Here is a 15614-nt window from a genome sequence, read left to right as displayed (position 1 = left end):
CTCAGCGTGAGCAACACGCTCCTCCTGCCAGCTGGGCCTTGCTGAGATGGATGCAGACATCCCAGCAGGGTGATAACATGACCGTGTGCTTTCCAAAAGCTTCCTTGCGGATGTTATGGCTTTCAACAGGCTGCCCGGCACCGCCGAAATGCACACAAGCTAGGAAAATAGAAGATTGGGCTTGACTGACCCAGGGACGAAGGGGGCTCGATCCGTATTCGAAGTAGGAAGGACATCAAAAGGCACCACCAAAAATTAGGGGAGAAAAGAGCGTGGCAATTTTTCACATATGCTAATTGAGAGAGAGGAAGAGAATTTTAGAAATAACTACTGCAATTTAAATAGAGATACAATCACTATGAATTTCTTCTTTTTTTAAAAAAAAAGTTTAGTTTACATACTTTACCATCAACAATATGTTTAAATTGATTGATTAATTGGGTTCGTATTCTGTCCTATACCCAGAGGTCCCAGGGTGGTTTACAGAAAAGATCACAACATATATAATCAGAATCAAAACATCAACCCAATAACACCCTCCCAGAAAAGAGCCGCATTTAAAAAGGGTACAGGATGTCAAACAGATCAAACCAAAGGCCTGGTTAAAAAGGAATATTTTTGCCCATTTATCCATTGACTTCCCACCTGTCTCCATGATGTTCAATGTTTAGCTTCAACGCTGCATATTTTAACTTATAACTCTCCTTATACGTATCCTAATTTATTAGCCTTCGTATCTTTCTGCTGTCGCTCATATTTCAAATCCTGCTCGTGTTTTCGTGCCGTGAGGATAGTTATTTAGATATTCCGCAGAAGGCTTCCAGTCCACATATGGATCTCTAATTTTTGCTGTGAGCTTTGCCAGTTCTGCCTACTCCCTTCGTTTCAATAAGCCGTTCTTCCTTCCTTAGATACATCTCACCTGCGGACTATTGTGCAAGCTCCATGGAAACCAGAGAACCACAGAACTGTGGAGTTGGAAAGGATTGAAGCCATGATCTTGAGAGTCTCGTGCTCTACCAACTGAACGATCCCATGAGAGCTACCCAGGGGGAGCAAGTAGGGTGCTCTTACTTGGTTCCCATTCATTTCAGTAGGTAAAGGTAAAGGACCCCTGGATGGTTAAGTTCAGCCGAAGGTGACTATGGGGTTGCAGCGCTCATCTCGCTTTCAGGCGTTTGCCCACAGACAGCTCTCCGGGTTATGAGGCCAGCATGACTAAACCACTTCTGGTGCAATGGGACACTGTGACGGAAGCCAGAATACACGGAAACGCTGTTTACCTTCCTGCCGCAGCTGTACCTATTTATCTACTTGCACTGGTGTGCTTTCGAACTGCTAGGTTGGCAGGAGCTGGAACAAAGCAATGGAAGTTCATCCCGTTGCACAGATCTGAACTGCTGACCTTCTGATTGGCAAGCCGAAGAGGCTCAGTGGTTTAGACCAGAGCACTACCTGCCAGGGGCAAAGGAAGGCGTTGTGACACCTGGAGCGGGTGTCGCTACATACAGCGCATGCGTGTGACGCCACACATATGCTGTATAGCAGTTTGCTGGCAGCGCTGCTCCAGCGCCGTATGGACGGTGCTGGGATCCTCTGCTCGCGGCTGCAGCCGCAAACGGAAAATCTTCCACATGCAGCTGTGGCGGTGCGATGGCTGCTCATGATGCCATGAGCCCCCACGGGGTGACCTCTTGTCACCCCCATAGACATGGAACCTGGGGCGCACTGCCCCCGTTGCAACACCACTGCTACCTGCACCCCTCATTTCAGTAAGGCCTGGGCAGGAGGGTTTGCCCACTGGATCACGTTTCGTGGCTCTTCAAACACACACACACACACAAAAACACACATCAGTAATACACTTAGGAGTGTAAAAGTGACATATGCAGAGTTGATGGAAGGCAAACAGGCTAGTTTTACAGCCTGCAGGGAAAACAACCCATCATATATTCTCCCGGTGACAAACAACCGAGAAAGTAATTGAGAGCCTCGCAGAAACCAATGTTGTTACCTCAGCATTATTGATTTTTGTCAGGCATCTTAATCTAGCACATGACAAAACTTTGGCCATTGCAGTAAGATATAGCTTTCAAGGAAAAATGGTATTTATAAACGAAGTTTATGGTCCAAGTTAGAGATGCTTTTGAAGCCAGACCCAGGCTATAAATGAAGAAAAGAGGCATAACTTTTCCATCAAGCTTCTTTCTTCTATTTTGTTTCTTTAAGAAAAACTACGGCGGACAACTTGGGTGATTAAAGTGTCTGGAAGGGATACCAAAAAGAAAAGAAAAATTACCCACGTTATTAAAACCCACTGCCCCATTGAACTTAAATTTAGATTTTACAAATGCAAATGTTCCTGAAACCAGACCTTGCTGAGATGATTCTTCCTTTCTTCTTTCCAAGATGTGAATTCAAGTTGGAGATGTAGATGCAACAAAAGCTGCAGCTTCAATGTGAGAATTAGGAGCATATTCCAATTTTTCCTTTGCAGCCAAAAGTCCATACTTTTAAAATAGGGCAAGCTTTTCCTGCCACTGCGCAAGGCGATGGGATGTGGAGGGACCACTTTGGGTTCCCAACTACATCATGTTCAGTCACCCTGCCCTAGCGGGGTTACTGCAACAACATCCATTTCGACTGTCGGGAGGGGAGTCATGTGTCATCGAGATGCATGAACCCCGTCCTCTGCTTGGCAAGGACTGCAGGTCAGGGGGACATCGAGTAGAGGCCCAGGCACCTGGAGATTTATAGAACTGTTCCTGCAGTGGCAATTTGTACAATGCAAAAAGCGTGTTAAGGGAATGAGAAAACATTCTCCAGTCGGGAAAAAAAAGCACCTACGTTGCGCTGCTTTAGAAAGCAAATTGGGAGCACCTAGACATCAGTCTTACCTGTCAGCTGTGCTGCTCCTTCTAAGACAAAGAGCTTAGCATCTGTGGCTCTAAAACAGGGGTAGGCAACTTAAGGTCCGGGGGCCGGATGCGGCCCATTCGCCTTCTCAATCCGGCCTGTTGATGGTCTGGGAATCAGTGTGTTTTTACATGAGTAGAATGTGTCCTGTTATTTAAAATGCATCTCTGGGTTATTTGTGGGGCCTGCCTGGTGTTTTTTACATGAGTAGAATGTGTGCTTTTATTTAAAATGCATCTCTGGGTTGGTTGTGGGGCATAGGAATTCATTCACCCCCCCAAATATATAGTCCGGACCCCACAAGGTCTGAGGGGCGGTGGACTGGCCCATGGCTGAAAAAGGTTGCTGACCCCTGCTCTAAACAGAGAGCCAAATGCCTTAACACTTTGAAACCAGCAGAGTTTTTTTTTTTTTTTTTTTTTTGCAGAGGGAGAGGGAAGTGGGGGTGCCTTGATGAGAATGATTTTTCTGGTCCAAAGTCCAGCAACAGATAACTTCGCATTATAGGTTTTGGAAGAGAAGTTTTAACGTGGCCCAGTGCTGCCACCGTCTGATTGTATTTCGAATAGCAAGACTTAACATTTCTGTACTTCGTAGCAGACCTGGGATTCCTTCAACCTCAGCTCGCAACCTGGGACATTCTTGTGTTTTTGAAATGAATGCGAGATATATACACAGGGCCGAGGCAGGAGAGTCTTTGTGAGTTGTGTCCCACAGGTTAGACCGGTCTGCTTTTTGTTCTGCTACCTCCCGCTATCAACAGGTGACAGTAGTACTGGCCCAAAAGGACAATAAAAATGAATGAGGGTGTTGTTATGTGCTGAAATGAGATTTAAAATAAGGATTATATTCCCCCCTTCCCAAACTTATGTGTGTTGGTGTGGTATAAGACAGATAAAATGGTACTCAGCGCTAAAGTTGAGAATGCTTTCAGGTGGCGCCGGTAGATGAGAGATGCTAGTTTCTCTTTTATTTGTATATATTTTTTATTAAATTTTCTGTTTTATAATTTAAAATACTCATTTTACATCCTTAAGATATCAATGACTTCCCTTCTTCTCTTTCCATGATTCATGTTACATTTCATAAATCCCTGCATATTTTACAAAAAATATACCATTCAGTATTCCATTATTGCACCCATCCAAACTTATTTACACTGTTGGATTTATCTTAATGCTGCCAGCGTTTTCAGCTGCACACAATTATTTCCCATATATTCAATAAACGTTTTCCAATCTTCTTTAAATGTGTGTTGTTCTTGTTAAGCCTGCAAGTTGTGCATATTCTGTCAACTTAACTTGCCATTTTTCTTTGGTTGGGACATTGCTCGTTTTCCATTTTGGGGCTATCAAAAAACAAGCCACAGTACAGTGGTACCTCGGGTTACATACGCTTCAGGTTACATACGCTTCAGGTTACACACTCCGCTAACCCAGAAATAGTGCTTCAGGTTAAGAACTTTGCTTCAGGATAAGAACAGAAATCGTGCTCTGGCGGCGCGGCGGCAGCAGGAGGCCCCATTAGCTAACGTGGTGCTTCAGGTTAAGAACAGTTTCAGGTTAAGAACGGACCTCTGGAACGAATTAAGTACTTAACCCGAGGTACCATTGTAGTAGCATACATAAATAATGGGAATTTCAGTCTGAATTATCCCCAACAGAAAGGACTTGGGGTTTTTTGGGGAAAGTACTTTAAAATATTTTTTTCCAATTCAATATGGATCATTTCCCAACAATCTTTTACTCTTTTACAGGTCCACCACATATGAAAAAATGTTCCCTCCACCTCTTTGCATTTTCAGATGCTGGTTCTCCAGCTTCCAAGAGCTGACCTTGGGCATAGTTCATAGAATCATAGAATTCTAGAGTTGGAAGGGACCACAGGAGCTCATCTAGTCCAACCCCCTGCAGGAAACTTTTGTCCAACATGGGGCTTGAACCCACAACCCTGGAATTAAGAATCTCTTGCTCTACTGATTGAGCTGTCTGTTAGGGATATGAAAACCCTGCCCCCTCCAAATTGCCAAAGAATCCCATACCTGGGAAGGAGGCAATCTTCTTTTTTTAAATAGATGCAACAGGTAGACTCTTCTGAAAGTGAGGAAATCCTGCTGCTACTCCATACTGCCTGTTTTGATTGGAGAACTGCATTGCAGAATTCAGAAAAGTTATCATTAAAAAGGACAGCCTATATATTGGTTCTGAAAGTGTGAATTATGTCAGTTCACTTTTTTTAAAAAAAATATATTTATGCTTTTCAGATTTATACATTTCACTAATTTTACAATCATTTTAACATTTCTAAACTTGACTTCCTTCTCCCTCTTTCTGCGGTTTCTTAAATTTATTTTTAATATCTTCTGCATATCCAAATTAACTTAATTTGCTCATTTATTCATCTACCCTAAATATATACTCTTATAAAACTGCAGGTTATTACAACAATCCTGCCAATGTTCTTATCTGTTTACAATTTATCTGTAAATATTCAATAAACCATTTCCATTCTTTTATAAAAAGTTTGTTGTCTTGATTTCTTATTCTTCCGGTAAGTTTTGCCATATCTGCATATTCCATTAAGTTTTTGTACCCATTCTTCCTTTGCTGGGACTTCTGCTTCTTTCCATTTTGGGGCATGTAACATTCTTGCCACTGTAGTAGCGTACATGAAGAAGTTTCTTAACAGTTTAGGTAGTTCTGTCCCTATAATTCCCCAAAGAAGAAAAAGACATTATTTTGGGAATGTCGGTTCGCATTAAAACGAGAAGTTGGAGAATTACTGAGCCAGAGAATAAACCTGCATTTACTTTAGCTATACCACTTGTTTGCTTATAATTTCATATGCTTTCATTTCTGAACTACTTTTGGGACAAATGCACACATCTGTTTTCGGTGGTGTCTGAATTTTCCATTCTATAGATAGGGGGAGCCAACATGAGGTCCCCGAAGCAAGCCCCCAATCTATTGTCATCCTTCTTTGTGCCAAGAGTGCATCTCACAAGGCGTCAGGTTGTTTTCTGCTGAAAAACATCTCCCTGGCTGCTTTCTGCCTCCAGAAGTTCTGTTTATCACAATCAGCGGTAAGTAGCAGACAGGCAGGCAATGCTTTTCAGTAGAAAACAGTCTAGATTGAGAGCACTTGACAGATCTGGGGCCCATAGCTGGTTTTTCTCCAGCAGAAAAGCGGCACACACAGTAGTTTTAAGCGGTTAATGGCTAACGCCATGCGTCGCTTGGCTCTAAGGCTCTATTGACACGTTTAGCAGAACCAAATGGCAAAGATTTTCCTCGATTGAACACTTCAGACTAGCAGTGTGTGTTGCATGTTTGAATGGCCTCCCGTTGGTGAGTCGGGGAGAATTTTAGCAGAGCATAAAGATGTGCAAGATAATTTGCTCCATGCAAACCTGAGACATGCAAACGGTCACCTTTCATGGCGCAGTCCAGGAATAGCTTTATTTTTTGGTTTGCAGAATGTACAAACTGGACCTACACTGGAGTGTGCTTGCAATGGAAATGTTGTTGTTTAGTTGTTTAGTCGTGTTCAGCTCTTCGTGACCCCATGGACCAGAGCACGCCAGGCACTCCTGTCTTCCACTGCCTCCCACAGTTTGGTCAAACTCATCCTGGTAGCTTCGAGAACACTGTCCAACCATCTCGTCCTCTGTCGTCCCCTTCTCCTTGTGCCCTCCATCTTTCCCAACATCAGAGTCTTTTCCAGAGAGTCTTCTCTTCTCATGAAGTGGCTAAAGTATTGGAGCCTCAGCTTCACGATCTGTCCTTCCAGTGAGCACTCAGGGCTGATTTCCTTCAGAATGGAGAGGTTGGAATGGAAATAGAAGGTATCAATAATGAGCACTCACACTTTACATTGTGGGTGTCCTTTGCGGAATCGCATGTGATGCTACAGTTCCCATGAACTTACTGGCAAACAGGGACTGGCCTGCCTCTCAGTGTTAATTTTTGGAGGTTGACGCCCAGCCTCAGTAATCAAGTTTCAATGCTGGGAGGTAGGGCCAGCCCCATATATATAAGGGGGTGGAGCCGACAGTATCCAGGCAGTCGGCTCTGGAGATTCACCCTCCCTACCCTCCCTTAGTTTAATGTTTTCTTGTTTGTAGGTTAACTTTTTTCTTCCTGTTTAGCGGGCGCTGCTACAGTCTAGGACTGGTTGCTGTTGAAGGACTGGGAAGAATTTTTCCTGCATTGGCAGGTTTTGTCTTCCCCGTAGCAATTCATTACAACTTTGGTGGTTATGGCCTTGGGTGGAATCCTTTAGTCTTTTCTTCCCTTTAATGGTGTGTGTGTGTGTGTGTGTGTGTGTGTGTGTGTGTGAAGTGGTGATTCACCCCCATGTGGTGACGATTCCAGGGTTCCCCTCTTAAAGGGGTTATATAATGGGTGTCACTGACCATACACCGAAAGGTCGTCAGTGAACTACCCTGCGTGTGGGGATATGGCCTGGATTGCCTGCTACACTTACGTCTCACAGAGCACCCCCATATCCCATTTAACCTGATGTGCCCCAGTTCCCCCTGGCTGGGGGGCTGGGAGGGATACACGCCCAAGACCTAAGCCAAGGTCTTCCTACATTTGGAAGTTTAATAAAGTTGTGGCCTAATTTTAATTCCATATAACATTGTCAGAGTTTTTATTCCTTCCTTATGATCCCTGGGGGCTGGGGCTGTCGCCCCCTGGTCACACAATATTTACTTATGCCATCGATATTCCAGTTATTAGCTTGACAATATTTTTTAATTGTGCTGCGCCTTGCTCAAATAATTTCCCTTGTTGCAGGAACATGTTTGTTACAGCTACGACGCCTGCTCCTCCCAGTCTTTCGGCCTTAACCCTTGTAGTTCTTCTCGTCCTAAGTGGGTTAACTGGCATAGACCACCAGAATTTCCCCTCGCTGCTATTTCTTCCGTCAAAGAAGGCCTCTTGTTTTAACATGCGAAAAATGGATGCAATTTAAGAAAATTAGACATTTAGCTTGCATAATGAACAGCCCTGATTTCTTTTTCTTTTTATCAATTTGCAGCTCTATTTTCTGCAATGTGACAAGTTTAAATGGCATTCAAGGAGCTTTTCATGGAAGGTGTCACTCTGTTTTCTTACTAATGCCTGAGCAAGTGCCTTGCCTATTGTCAGGTTGTTAATTCTCTGTTATTAAGTACTCAGGAGCTTCTTCCTTGAAAGGGCTGTCAGTTACCCCTGTAGAATGGGTGAGCTTTAGAAACCTGAGGATGTTGTCAGGTGTTCTGCACTTCCTTTCAACTGGCTGAAAACCCGAATCCCAAAAAGCAGTCGCTTCTTTGTAGTCTACTTTCCCTTTGTCAAGCTGTAAAATAAATAAATGTGTACGCAGTTTGGTGGGACTGGTGAGGGGAAGCAGCCAAAGGAGGAGGAGGAGGAGGAGGAGGAGGAGGAGGAAGAAGAAGAAGAAGAAGAAGAAGAAGAAGAAGAAGAAGAAGAAGAAGAAGTAGTGGAGGAGGAGGAGGAGGAGGAGGAGGAGGAGAAGGAGAAGGATGAGGAAGAAAGGAGTGGTACTGATATCTCCCAATATATTTTGAGGGGCAAATTCTCAAGCTGCTCCATATTTAGGAGAGTAAGGACACCTGGTTCATCATCAGCCTTGCCAAAAACAGCCTCACCTTTAACCACGGCCATTAGCATCATCCTCTGGCTGCCCATGGTTGAAGGTAGGTAAAGGTAAAGGACCCCTGGACGGTTAAGTCCGGTCAAAGTCGACTATGGGGTTGCAGCATTCATCTCACTTTCAGGCCAAGGGAACTGGCGTTTGTCCACAGACAGCTTTCCTGGTCATGAGGCCAGCATGACTAAGCTGCTTCTGGTGCAACAGGACACCGTGACGAGTGCCAGAGTGCACGGAAATGCTGCTTACCTTCCCACTACAGTGGTACCTATTTATCTACTCACACTGGCGTGCTTTCAACTGCTAGGTTTGCAGGAGCTGGGACAGAGCAACAAGAGCTCATCCTGTTGTGGGGATTCGAACCGCTGACCTTCCGATTGGAAAGCCCAAGAGGCTCAGTGGTTTAGACCTACAGCACCCGTGTCTGACACGTGGTAAAAGAAATATAATTGGTATTAAAAACTAAAGAGCCCTGAGCATGACTAGCCATCGCTTTTCCTTACCACACAACTCTGTGGCAAACATCTCTGCGATGACTTCTAATTGCATGGCAGGTGCGTGGTGCTTTAAAGATCACTTTGGAAAAGTTAATTAACGAAAGCTGGTTAATTAATACGAGTTAATGGACGGAGCCATCTCTCCGTTACCTGCATAGGGGAAAAGATGAGGCCGGTTCTCCAAAAAATTACCGGTGGGGAGGAGGAGCTTCACCACTGAACCTTGTGGTAAAATTAGTCTTTTTGGTGTGCTTGAGATTCCCCCCACCAGCCATTTAAACGGGAGAGCAATTTCTCCATTCGCATGCCTGGAGAGGGCAGAGAGATTGGCTGGTTACCTAAATAAAGAGTAGCAGTCTAGCAACCCACCATAAACCTCTATGGTAACAGGGTCCTTGCTGATATGTGTGTGACATTTCTCCCATCCCAGTCATTCCTGGGGGATCCTCTTCTCCCTCTCGCCATTTCTTTCTGTTGTTTTGTTTTGCCCTCCCTGCCCCATGCTCTCTCTGGGAGGGGGGGGGGAATGAAAAATGAAGTACAAAAGGAGTTTCAAATCAAACATAGCTGTGAGCACCGAGAAGTCGCCTACAAAACAAACAAACAAACAAACAAACATGGCCATGCAGTCACTGATAAGAAATGGACAAACCTTCCTTCCTGCAAATTTGAACTCACCCACCCTGAGGCAGAAGATAGGGTGGGAGAGGAAGGTGGCAGCTTAGAGTGCTGAGCTGGGTCTGCAGAACTGAAACTGTTCCCACGGAGAGGGAAATAAATAAATGATAGATAGATGATAGATACATAGATGGATGATAGATAGATGGTAGATAGATGATAGATAGACAGATAGATAGATAGATGATAGATAGATAGATAGATAGATAGATAGATAGATAGATAGATAGATATAGATAGATAGCAGTCTGGCTGTACTAGCATTCATTTTCCGCTTTCCTAGTCCTCTGGATCTGGGGAAAAAATGCTTCTCACTAATGAAGTTAAGTCAAGATAATTTATTGCTAATTGGATGAACAAATTTATTTTTTGTGCGCAGAAGAAAGCTTGTTGCTGGACATAGAAGATTCCAGTACAGCTGTTTGTAAATGCAAATTGCAAGTGACAGCCCAGTGCGGTCTTTAATGTTTAACCACAACAGCAAACGACTTTCCTTGCCCTCCGCGAGATCTATTTTGTGATAAGTCTCTGTGCAAAAGTGTGCAGGGGAGTGGGGAGATGTCCGGCACGATGGGAAATTGTAAGGGAGGCAACATGATAGCTTTTAGCTAGTCTTCATCCAGGATGAATGTGCAAAGAATCTTGGCTTCAATTGCCCGATTGCCCAGATCAAATCTATTTAGTGGCTCTGTCAGCCCAGCTTGGTTGCGAAGGCTATCTTCTTTCGGTCCTGCCACCCTCTCTCTCTCTCTTTGGTGATTACCCGTGGCCGAATAAGATTGTCTTCGATAAACACAGTTTTAACAGTGTGTCCGTTGGTGACTGTGGAGGCCATTTCTGGATTCACACGTCTTTCCACAGTGGGGACATGTTTCTGGGTGGGAGTTGATCACAGTGAGGGTTTGCCAAGCGTACCTTCCTCTAAGCATTTTTCTCCCTTTCGTCCTGAGTTCGAGTGTCGTCAAAGTCTATAACAACTTTGATAAAGGCTGTTCTCCCATTGGAGCGCTCGCAGGCCAGTGTTTCCCAGTTGTTGGTGTTTATACCACATTTTTAAAGATTTGCCTTGAGACAGTCTTTGAACCGCGTTTGTTGACCACCAGCATTACGGTTACCATTTTTAAGTTTGGAATAGAGTAGTTGCTTTGGAAGATGATAATCAGGCATCCGAACAACATGACCAGTCCAACGAAGTTGATGTTGAAGAATCATTGCTTTGACAAAGCCTTCTCGGTAGCTGCTCCCAGACTCTAGAATTCCACCCCTAGAGAAGTTAGACAGGCTCCCTCCTTCTGCCAGCAGATGAAGAACTTCTTAGTCCAGTAGGCTTTTGCATACACTCCAACATTTCTCCAATGGAAATTATTAAATAGGACAGTAATAATAATAATAATAATAATAATAATAATAATAATAATAATAATAATAATAAATATTATTTTATTATTTGTAACCCGGCCATCTGACTGGGTTGCCCCAGCTACTCTGGGCAGCTTCCAACATATATAAAAACATAATAAACCAAGAAGCGTTAAATAAACTTCCCTACAGAGGTTGTATAGTTATTTCTCTCTTTGGCTCAGGGGTGGCATAAATCCATACCTGACAATATTTCTCTGATGAAAATAGGGACATCCTACCATGCCCCCAACATTTCTCCGATGAAAATACTGACATTCTAAGGAAAAGTGTGACATTCTGGGATCAAATCAGAAACTGGGATGGCTTCTGTAAATCTGGAACTGTCCCTGGAAAATAGGGACACTTGGAGGGTCTACAACCATACCCCAAACCCAACCCATGTAATTTTGAATCTAAATGGACCCTTTACAGTTCTCAGAAGCAGACACCCAGAGCAGTGTTTATTACAGAATCCATTTTTTGTGTGGTTGTTGTTGTTTAGTCATGTCTGACTCTTTGTAACCTCATGGAACAGAGCACGCCAGGCACTCCTGTCTTCCACTGCCTCCCGCAGTTTGGTCAGACTCATGCTGGTAGCTTCTAGAACACTGTCCCACCATCTCAACCTCTGTCGTCCCCTTCTCCTTGTGCCTTCAATCTTTCCCAACATCAGGGTCTTTTCCAGGGAGTCTTCTCTTCTCATGAAGTGGCCAAAGTATTGGAGCCTCAGCTTCAGGATCTGTCCTTCCAGTGAGCACTCAGGGCTGATTTCCTTCAGAATGGAGAGGTTTGATCTTCTTGCAGTCCATGGGACTCTCAAGAGTCTCCTCCAGCACCATAATTCAAAAGCATCAATTCTTCAGCGATCAGCCTTCTTAATGGTCCAGCTCTCACTTCCATACATCACTACTGGGAAAACCATAGCTTTAACTACATGGACCTTTGTTGGTAAGGTGATCAGGGTAACAAATCTGAAATTAAGGAATTCTGTTTGCTCTCTAGTCCATACATTAAGAAATACTCTGCTCCCAGAACTTCCTGAAAGCAAAGGCTCTATCAATTACAGGGCAGACCAGTGTTCCTCCAGCTCTTGGGAAATAAATGTTTACAATGGTCTGTTGACAAACTATGTATTCATAAACTACACAGTAATAAATGCAACACATGATCTATTGTATCATCTTTATAATGTTTGAGCTCACGCTCATATGTTTTTGCCTCGTTTGCTCTTTTATGTAGGGAAGCAGGCCAAACCCCGTTGATTTAAATGGAAGAGAAAAGCATGTGTTTATGTCTCCACAGTTTAAATCAATGGGATTTACAAGCATTTAGCTTTGACTAGTTCATGCCCAATTTCGATAGCGGACCACAGGCAAAGTTTTAAGAGATTATGAGCAAAGACTTTAATGTTTTTATGTTCTGATATCTTTTAAAACTAGTTATTCCTAAAGGATACAGAATATAAGTGATGTGTGTGCATGTTTGTGAGTCTGTGTCTACTGTAAATGATTTTATATATATATATATATATATATATATATATATATATATATATATATATATGTACTGTATATATTTCAAGTTGCCAAAAATATGTTTTAGACTACAACTAATGTAGTAAACTGGAGGAAAAAGATAAGTCTCAATGTTCTTAAAAAATCTCTAACATTACAATTTTATCTTAGGGAAGATTAAAGCATGTTCCTGTAATTCTTAGTGAGTTGTAGGTGAATACCGTATTTTCTCCTCTGTAAGACACACTTTTTCCCTCCTAAAAAGTAAGGGGAAATGTGTGTGCGTCTTATGGAGTGAATGCACGCTGCGCCTCTATCCCAGAAGCCAGAACAGCAAGAGGGATTGCTGCATTTACTGTGCAGCGATCCCTCTTGCTGTTCTGGCTTCCGAGATTCAGAATATTTTTTTTCTTATTTTCTTCCTCCAAAAACTAGGTGCGTCTTGTCATCTGGTGTGTCTTATAGAGCGAAAAATACGGTAACTGCAGTGAATGAGCAAGGAAGGCTCTCGAATCGTTTGCAACTTGTGCTCATTTGGAGTCTGGCATGAGAAATTTAGACTTTTTTTTTACTGTATGCATTGATTTTCACTTTCAGCAGATTCAGTTTTGCTGGCCGCCAACTCCCCAGTTTTCCTGGTGTCTTTAATTGGCCAGCTGACCTCTTTTACTGACTAAAGCAATTTACTGTCAGGCTTCCTGGCCAGGCTCCCCCTTCCACTTCTCTCCATCTTAGGATCATAAACCCGATATTGTCCGATTCCCTCTGTGAGAAAATCCTAAACGTGGATAAACGGACTGAGACCTTTTGCTTGGTTAACCAAGTATATTTATTGGGTCGCTTTTGCAAAGGCGGGCTCCCATCACATCTCCGTGTGACCGAAGAGCCCCGTTCAAGCAGTGCATGAAGGTTTTAAGCCCTAACTGCCGCCCCTCCTTCGGAGGCTTGGCTTACAATCTTCCTGTTACAAAATAACACATTTCTAATACAACGTATACTATCCATTTAACTTATTGCCTTTTTAGGGATCGCAAGGTCTTAAGCTTGTTTCCTTCCCCTTTTCGCTGGAGGAACATGTGCTTGTTGCACAACCATTTCAGGTTCTGAAATTTTCCACTGCCAGCTTTTACGTGGCATATTCATTCTCTTTATGATGTTCGGGGCAGGCCCTATTCTCACAAATCCCCCCTCCTTTCCATGCTTGCCTCGAACTCACACAATAATTCCCAATGGTTCCCTTCTTCTTCGTCTGTAGGCACAGGTTCATATCTCATTACCATCATCTGGGTGTCAACATGCCGCTGTGCTTACAGGGAGAGGGAGTTGTTGATTGTCTTAACAAAAATAGGTAACACACAAGGGATCAATATACATCCTGCGGCTATTAATCCAATTAGGGCTACGATGGCTTGCAACCCTGGTAACTTTGGGAACCATGAGCCGAACAATTCCTTAAAATTCAGCCCCTCCCATGTTTGAACAGGAACATGAGCTAACTTTATCATTCGATCGGCTATGTCTTTCACTACCCTTCCACTGTCATCTATTTCAATACAGCAATTAGTTAAATTGAATTTTCCACAAACCCCGCCTTCTTTTGCCAATAAATAATCGAGGGCTAACCTGTTTTGCATAATATAAGTGCGACTCTTTGCACTCTCTTTAGCAAGTTTTGTTAGTGCTGAAGCAGTTTCATTGGTTATTATTTCTACAATGGCTTGCAAGCGGATTATACGATTCAGCAAATAAATGGGGTCCCGTCCAAAAGACCCAGCGGTTCCATCATTAGCCCAGGTAGCGGGGCCATAGTATTGAATTATCCTTTCGGGGGGCCAATCACTGTCCTCCCATTTTCCTATGCTGACCGCTCTCTTTTTCCGGGGTCCAATTTCATCATACACGGGCATACCCAGCCTAGCTTTCACTTCCAGGGGGAGCAAGAAAAAGCTTGGTCGAAGAGTGGCCAGTACACATGACCCCACCCAGTTTAAAGGCAAGCGATTATAAGCATATCCCCCACAGGCCCAATAAAACCCATCTGGGGTTGTCCATTCCTTTGAGGTGTTCTGGGGATCCTGGAGAAAAATCATGTTGGTCATGTTGGCTAAGGCTGGTGGCCAATCCTTGGATGCATTATTGGAGCTCCACCATTCCTTACCATTCCATTGTCCCAAACAAGGGGTATCTCCTACCCTTATACCCATATTGTCTGAACTGTTGCGAACAAAGCATTCTATTCCCACCAGGCTATTAGATATTTGCCAAACTTCATTACCTGGATGATGGTACGTGTAGTTTTTCTCATTCCTCAAGATTTCAGTATAATTTACCTCGTGCGCCACCCAGGGCCATTGGTTCCCCATGTTTGTTCCCCCACATACAAAACAATTCCTTACTGTTAGTTCTTTAGCTATGGTTTCAGCCAGGCTTAGAAACATGTTATATGCTTTTGGAGGTAGAGGTAAATTGTTTAGTTGTTGTATTTCTTCTTCGAAACTTTCGTATACTGATATAGGCTTTTTGCTTATCTTGGTAGTGTGAATCATTATGATCAAATACCCATAAGGATCCTTTCCAGTTCCATCTATCCCCAATCCAAGATGGATATATTTGGGGCTAGTGGAGGGTAGTTCCTTAGTCCATAGGCACACAGGGTTGCATTTCCCAGGGCTGCATGTCGTGGAAATTCCTGCTCGGGTAATATTAACACCTTCCGGACCCCGATACGGGGGTGATTCATTAACCCCCTTAGTATACCAATAATTGATCGTCCGGGTGGTCCCCACATTAGAGCCGGCAATTTTCTGGAACAAGTACTTATTTTCCTGGAGGTAAGACTTTTCCCAGCTCAGTGACCCGCAGGTAACTCCGGCTTGATCGTTAGGCCCCTGCCCCTTTGTGATGGCGGTGCATGCATCAAAACAAACATGCACCTTATCTGCACCCCTCG

The sequence above is a fragment of the Podarcis melisellensis genome, assembly GCF_964234715.1.
Source record: "Podarcis melisellensis genome assembly, chromosome: 5".
In the NCBI taxonomy this organism is placed as follows: Eukaryota; Metazoa; Chordata; class Lepidosauria; order Squamata; family Lacertidae; genus Podarcis; species Podarcis melisellensis.
The sequence above is the reverse complement of the archived record's forward strand: the minus strand, read 5'-3'. Positions refer to the sequence as shown.